Source organism: Protopterus annectens, chromosome 11.part0 (assembly GCF_019279795.1).
Source record: "Protopterus annectens isolate FY-2018-M chromosome 11.part0, PAN1.0, whole genome shotgun sequence".
Classification (NCBI taxonomy): domain Eukaryota; kingdom Metazoa; phylum Chordata; order Ceratodontiformes; family Protopteridae; genus Protopterus; species Protopterus annectens.
Window position 1 is genome coordinate 1,305,257,934 of NC_056745.1, and position 8,343 is coordinate 1,305,266,276.

At 31.8% G+C, this 8,343-nt stretch overlaps 1 non-coding gene across 1 annotated transcript; it reads left to right on the plus strand.

Annotated features, from left to right (window-relative positions):
• Positions 1 to 8,064: 8,064 nt before the first annotated feature.
• TRNAP-AGG lies at positions 8,065 to 8,136 on the plus strand. The gene has a single exon. It is a non-coding gene; the product is annotated as a tRNA-Pro (tRNA).
• Positions 8,137 to 8,343: the final 207 nt, after the last annotated feature.

Sequence of the window (8,343 nt, forward strand, 5' to 3'; positions counted from 1 at the left end):
TAATAACTCACCAACAGCCTTTTTTAAAGATGATGCATACTAAATACATGAGACACATTAATATGAATCAGAACCATGACCTAAGTGTTGTTAGTCTAATGGAGAGTTTGAGAAGTACTTCATTCATCTTTTTCAACAAACTAGGAATACATTATTCCATGGTAGAATGTTTTATGGTTATATCTTTAGGTATTATTTTATTTGTTTCAAAGTTTTGTCCATGGCAAGATTTCACATTGCTATATGTAAAGCATATCATACATTCTGTGCATAAATGTGATTTCATTATACCTGTGTGTTTTCTCTCTGCTAAAAATGTCTGATTTTAAATGCATATCTATTAATTTTAATGGATTAAATAATCCAGCAAACAGGGGCAGTCTGTTCAAATACATACAATTATATAAAGCTCAAATAATATTCTACAGGAAACACATTTACTTAATAAAGATGTAAATAAACTTTCATTAAAGAATTATTTAGTTTTATCAGGTTCTGGCTTTTGAGCTTAAAGAAGAGGCACCTTTATTTTATGGAAGAACTCACCAGTAATGCCCAAAGTAAAAGATACGCATGTTGATAAAAATGGTATGTTAAGCATTGTTAGAAATGACTGGAACAAAAAACTATGTACATTGGTGAACTCTTATCGGATTCCAGGAGTTGGAGCTAAAGATGCAAAAAATTACTTAGACACTATAGTCTATTACATGAAAGGTGAAGTCATAAAGGCTGGTGATTTTAATTGCATTTTATCAGACAAAGATTCCACTGCAGACAGAAAGCTGAGAATCACATCTTCAGCCAAACACTTAACACATTTTGTAAATATAATGACTTTAAAGGATATATATGAGCTAAGGAAAACAAACTCACTTCAATTTGCCCATTATTCATATAGATATGAAACAAAAAATACAGATAATTTTTTTTCTCAAACAATCTATCACTTATCAGAGAAGTTTCAGTAGTTTCATATCCATTATCACACCATAATGCTATAATCTTTAATATTATTTAAAAAACTGACAATTTAATACATCACAGGAGATTACCAGCATACATTATTAAACTAAAAGGATTCAAGGATTGGTATGTAAGGAGATCAAAGATTTCTGAGAAATACATATGAATGGTGAAGCACCTGACCTTGTCCTGTGAGAGTCACTAAAGGCTTACTGAAATGGAAGAGTTACAAGCTGGTATATTAGTAAAACAAGAGAATAGGACAAATAATTGAATACACTACAGTCCAAAATAGACACACTAAAGCTAAATCTAAAACCAAATGACATTATCAGTCAGTTGAACTTAACTTAAATACAAAATATGTTGAAATTCTAAAGTTTCAATAAACCTGGAAAAACTTAAACTTCAGGTGTAATTAGTAGGCCTTTTAAGCTTGCATAAACATGCTATTAGATCAAAGAAAATGAATAAACTAAATCATATAAAAGAAAGTTTAACACATATAAATAATAAAAAAGAAAGAACAGATATGAAAGGTATTCTTGAGGGCATTAAACATTTTGTGTAAATATAAATAATAATAAAAACAACCTACATAATAATGATATAGTTGCAACTTTTCTAAGGGAAAATATAAATAAGATTATAAGTGAAGAAATAAAAAAATTGATAGGCCATTCACTTTAACAGAAATAAAAAAGTTTAAAAAAATAATAAGGCAGCAGGCTTAGATTGCCTTATATCAGAACTATATAAAATACTAATAGATGATACAGTTAAAATATTAGATAAGGTCTATAGAGAAATAAAAACAACTGCTGAAGTCCCTCCGTCATGAAGTATTCCCTTATATCATCTATTTTAAAACAAGATAAGGTTCCTACAAAGTGCCCATACAGACCCTTTTCACTTTTAAATGCGGACTATAAGTTGCTCATGTCAATTTTAGCTAACAGGATTAATCTACTTATACCTAAACTAATTAACAATGATCAAACTGGGTTTATTTTAAATAGATGAGTGCAGAATGATATAATAAGAATACATACATTAAAAGACTATGCAAATAAAAATAAAAAGAACGTTCTATCATTAGTCTTGATTTAGATAAGGCTTTTGATTCAGTTAATTGATCACACCTGTTTAAAACACTTAAAGTGTACAATTTCTTACCTGAGCTAATTGCATTAGTTTCTAAGTGATACAATAACTCTTGTGCTTATGTTAAAATAGTTCTTTTACACTAATTGTTTTAAATTACAAAAAGGTACAAAACAAGGCTGTCCATTATCACCTTTACTTTTAGCATTAGCTCTAGAACCCTGTGTTAATAGTATTAGAGCCAATAAGAACATTAATGGTATCATAATAAAAGATTTCAAACTAAAGATTCAACTGTCTGATGATGATATTTTACTAACAATAGGAAATATAGATAATTCATTAGAACATATAATTAGTGCTATGAGTTAGTTTGAAGAAATCTCGAATTTAAGATTAATCATAATAAAATTAGTACATTATTAATTAATAAAAAAAAAAAAAAAAATCATACAAAAAATATTCCAACTTCAGTTGGAACAGCAGTCAAATGAAATACCTTGGTATAACCATTATGTCTAATAGTAAAGAAATGATACAAGCAAACTTTCAACTGTTTGTTGATAAAATTTTAAGTTTAGTCACCAATTGGAACACATTTTTCTTTACCATGGAAGAATGATTAATGCATATTAATATGGTAATTCTCCTTAAACTCTTGCTTGTCTTACAATCTTTAGTACTATCTCCACCAAAGATTTGATGAAGAAGATAAATAAAATTGTACTTAATTTTTTTGGCATCCTAATAAACCATGAGTTTCCTTTGATTGGCATAGCAAAGGTTGGGAAAATGGTGGAATAGAATTCCCCGATATTTGATTGTATGCTACTTCAACAATTGTAAAAGTTATATCATTGTGGATAAATTCATCTTATGATTCAAAATGGAAACAAATATATCAAGAAATAATCTTAGTAAATAGTAAAAAAAAAGTCATAAAAAAATAGTCCCTAATAGTTTTATCTAATTATTAAAATATGTTTGTGTAAATGGAATTACACCCTCTTCTCAAATTCCCTATTTAAATAACATAATTTCCTCTTTTGAAAAGTTCACACATTCTAGCCATTGTATTAAAGACTTAATATTGTCTGTTTCCAATTGCATATACAAATGACTGCTTCAAAATTCATAACTTCAACAAAATGCAAGTATTGAAAATAACAAAGTAACTTAATATGTTGGTATCAATTCTTAAATGGTACTGATACATATACTGTTGAAAATTTAAGGTCCAAATACAATCGAGATTCTGAGAATTGGTTAATTTTACAAATATTTACAGACTTTGTGAAAACAGAGATTTATAAGATATTAAACCTAGATAAGAAATTGTTCCCCAAATTATTGGAATTCTTAATAAATATCAGCAGTAATGCAATGAAAAATAAATATTTGTTACACTTTTATAAAACTCTTAAGTTAGATTTCACATATTTAGGGAATTCCTATTGGAACTACTCCTCCAAAATTAATAATAAAGACATATCTATAGAATACAAGAAAATAATATTAAAATCTGCAGATAAGACTACATCTTCATTATGTTGGAAAATTTTACTTGGAAATGTTTACACAAAACTTTTGTTTATCCTAACAAAATTGAAATTTTGCATAAATCAAATAGAATTAAATACTGGATATATGATTCTGAAATAATAGCTGACTAGATGCATATGGTACATGAATGTAAAGTTATCTCCTCTTTTTGGAAACAAATTAATTTTATTTTATTTTATTTTTATTTTATTTTACATTTGTTGACCGGGCTAGTCTAGCTGGATATATTTCCATTTTCAGTAGGCCGGGAGAAAAAGAAAACACCACATACAACATAACAATATATTATAATATTAAGCACAAAAAAAAAACAAATAAACATTACAACATAAACAAACATATTAAATTAATAATACAAAAATTATAAAATTTAAAAAATTAAAAAAATAAATATTATTTTATTAGAAGTAAGATAGGAGAGATATAGGACATTTCATTTTTTTTTTTTCAAACATACCATAAGGCTACTACTACAACTTCATTCAAGCTCTATAAACTGATAGATGTAATTTTTACAAATCTTTATAGTTATATTTAATGCTCCAGTTCCTGAGATAATTCCAAAAATCCAAGGGCCTCTTCTTTGACCTATTCTTGCTATAGCCAGAAAAGTAATTACTAAAAAGTAAAGCTACCCCCTCTAGTGTTAAATTTATTAGTATGGCAAAATTGTTTGTAGCAGTGAATTGTATACTATAAAGATGAGAACTTCTAATATTTTACATTCATATAAATCTTGGCTTAGACTTCAAGACTGGCTTGAAAAATATTAATGGTTGTTGATATATATTCAACTTTAATTTATCGATCAGCTGTGGACCTATGTAAATAGTTGTTTGTTTTATAATTGGTTTATTTATCATATTAAAACCAAATAAAAATAAAAAAGCATGGTAATGCAAAACCTGATATTCTATTAACTTTCTAAGTATACAAAGGTGATATTTGTCCATGATTTTTGTCCTTTGTAATTCATTGTTTTTAAGGTTTCTATTGCACACTTGGGCTAAGATGTTGTATGGTATTTGGTTGCAGTAGGTCAAATACTATATTATGAGAGTACTGAGCTGAGAACACAAATTCCTGTGTGGCAATTATTTATGTACGTATTCATGTGATCACAAAGTCTAAAGTCTGCAGTCAAAGTCATATAAGTGGCTATAATTGATAGCTGCATATTTTGGCATTTGTGTGCATGTGTACGTGTGTGCGTGTGTGTGCACATGCACACGTGCGTATGTGTGGGTGGCATACATGCTTTCAAATGTCTCTGATTCTGAAGAATGGTCCTGCTTTTGCTGCATTTATTTCACAATGTCCCTTGAAAAAAGTTTGATTTTTGGTTACAGTCGGTCAGTAAAGCTAGACGTTATAATTTCACAGTACCTATTGTCAGAAAATGTATGCTGATGAAAACCTCTTGCTCTGTCAACTTTTAAAGTGAATTTTGGTTATATTTAAAAAAACTGTCTCTGATTTTGGGTCTTTGTCCCTTCATTATTTTGGCTTTGTTGAGAATTCTTAAGCAAATAAGTTGAGAGGTTAGTGGGGGTTATAAAGTACTCCAGTCTTCCTGATTTATGCCTCATATTTTGGTCTCTTTTCTTGTAAAATCTGTGGTGTTCTGGCATATCAGTGAGACTTGCAATTAGCAAATAATGACAGACATTTACATTTCAGACATAATAACCTTCAAAAAAAAGCATGCTAATGCAAAGCCTGCTATTGTATCAACTTTCTAAGCATGTAAGAGCAATATCTGATATTGCCTTTACATACACACAATTTAAAAGTTGATTGAGCTAGAGGTTTTCCATCAGCATGCATTTCCTGAGCAGTAAGAAGTTGTGGTGTACTGGCAAATCAGTGAGGAGTTAGTACTTTGTCCAGCATTATTTTTTATCTTTCTCCTTGATTCTATTTTTAAACACCTTTATTAAATTTGCATATATTGAATAATAACATAGGTACACATACATTAATAGAAAATAACATAAACCATTACATTTTTCATTTTACAGTATTACATATACACATTTTCTTTTTAAAAAATATTGTTCACTCCAACATTATATCAATTGCTCAAGTCCTGTTTTCCCTGAAATTTCATTCCTCCTCCTTCTGAATATAATTCTTTATCATCCCCACAACTAAGGCTGACCAAGTTCACTGATGACTGCAAATTGGGTGCAATCAGTGAGTCCCCCAGTGATGTCAACATAATTCAGAAGAGGCTAATGTAGACAAATAATTAGTGCCAAAGCCACAAATTAAAGATAAATGTGAAAAAATGCATTATTATTCCCTTTGGAAAAGCTGAATTTTCTGCTGAATATGACAGCACCCCCCTCCAAGTTCAAACCCATTGGTACAAGATCTGGGAACACAGGTTAATAGCAATCTGAACTTTGACCACCATGTTTCCACAGTGGTGAGGAAAGCCTTCTATGTAACACATCTCATACATAAAGGAATCGCATCTGGGTCTCGGGATGTTATAACTCCATTGTTCTAAACGCTCATCAGACAAATCATTGAGTACAATACTTCCTTTTGCATGTACCTCACCAGACACAAGAACAACTTCAGAAGCCCCAGTGGTTACTCACCAAGAAAATACAAGACTTCCAAACCAAGACCGATTACTGACACTGCAGTACAGCATAAGTTGGATCGTGCAATCCAGAGTGTGCTGTCCTTCATACACACACACACACACACACACACACACACACACACACACACACACACACACACATATATATTTGTACTAATAATAAACAAACACTAAACCAACTTAATGGATTGCCCTTTTACTTTCTAATATCCACTTTTTGGCCATTATTGCTTAGTGAAGGTTCACAATTTTACACTATAAGTAAATGTAGCAGGTTGCTAGGGTATGTCAGAAGCTCATGCTGAAAGTTTTTGCCAGACAGCTTCAGTACCATAATTAGACAGGAGGGAAGGGGGTGGCAGCTGTAGGTGCAAGTTTTAGTGGGTGTTATCAGCAGGAATATGTGCAGTACAGGGAGTCATTTAATATGATGTGGCTAATACTGCAGTTTCTTAAACAAGTGTATTTAGTAGCTTTGTATGGTTCATTGTGCTTTTTTTACTCCTTAACTCAGAAGACCTTTTTTTGTCCTCAACTTCCGCATTTTTTTCTGCTTTTCAACTGTGGATTGAATGGAGGTGGTTTGAGAACTGCCCAGGGTGTTGGTTGACCTAACTATGGCTTTGATCAGCTTATTTTATAGTTCTGTCCTCACAAACTCTATGCTCTATAGTAAATCTAGGCTCAAAGCTGGACAGACTTGGAATGCTCAGATGTGGGCTATATTCTGGTACACAACCTTTCTCTCAGTGGGAGTTTCCTTATGCTACATTGTACCCTATCTGAATTAAGTAAAAACCGTGGGGTCTAGCTTGTCCCACAGCAAAATGTGACAGCTGTCTGCACAATGATTTTTACTGTTCAATTTCAAAAGCTGTAGTCATCAACTAACAACACTACATCACACAAAAAATAGTAAATTAAGACTGTTCAGCAACCTTGTTAAGATGCACCACTGTTTACTGCTTACTGTTCAGTGTCTACTCAAGCAGTGTTTAGTATGATGTGTGATGGATAATCCACATGAAAGTGATATAATTCTGGCAATTGATTCCCAAAGTTTTTAATGCTTTTATCCACCTTAATATTTTCAGATGCAGCTTTAACACTGAAGCCTTTTTCTTGCTTCTTTCAACAAGGAGAGTATATTAGACAAGACTATGTGCCTGATTCCAAAAGACTTACTCTCAGAGTGAGTACTTACACTCAGAGCAGGCTAAAAGCAGATATTTTGTGATCTGTCTCCCTGTGTAAGCCTGTTTATAAATAGGCCTTACAAGAAAGTAAGTCACTTACACTAAGAAGAAGTCTTTTGGAATCTTGGCAGACTTACGCGGTGGGAACAACTGCTTTGGAATCTAGCCCCACATGCACAACCATCAATTAGATCATCCATGCATCAGGTTTGGACAATGTTTGATTGTATATAGAAAGTGATATAATAAAACCAGGTTTTTGTATAACTGTCTTTTCATACTGGAGATAGTTACAGCAGTTCTTTCTTTCTTGTTCACTTTTGCTGCATTGTAATTCACTGTTGTGAATGAAACATGACATTGATTTTAACATAAGCCAAATAATAATTTTTTAAACATGTATGACAAATAACTTTGAAGCATTAGCACAGAAGTAACATTATATGCACGGCAGCAGAGGTTTGTGTAGCACCTCCGTGAGTTACTTAATCCAGTTGTGCTTTGCTTATTGAAGAAAGTCCAGCCCTCAATGTAATTTGAGCCAGATCCATCTCCAACTAAGTCTTGTGCTGATGTGGCAGCATTCATTGAAATATACTAGGATTTTTTTATTTTTGTGGCTCGTTGGTCTAGGGGTATGATTCTCGCTTAGGGTGCGAGAGGTCCCGGGTTCAAATCCCGGACGAGCCCAATGTTTTTTTCTAATATGCTTTTTGAGTAGTACACAAAATTAGTTGATATCTCTAGAGCATTTCTTTGTATGCATGCATATGTGTGTGTGTGTGTGTGTGTGTGTGTGTGTGTGTGTGTGTGTGTGTGTGTGTGTGTGTGTGTGTGTTTGACAACAGCTGCTTGATCAAGCACAGTTGGTCAACATATGCACATGGTCAATAAATG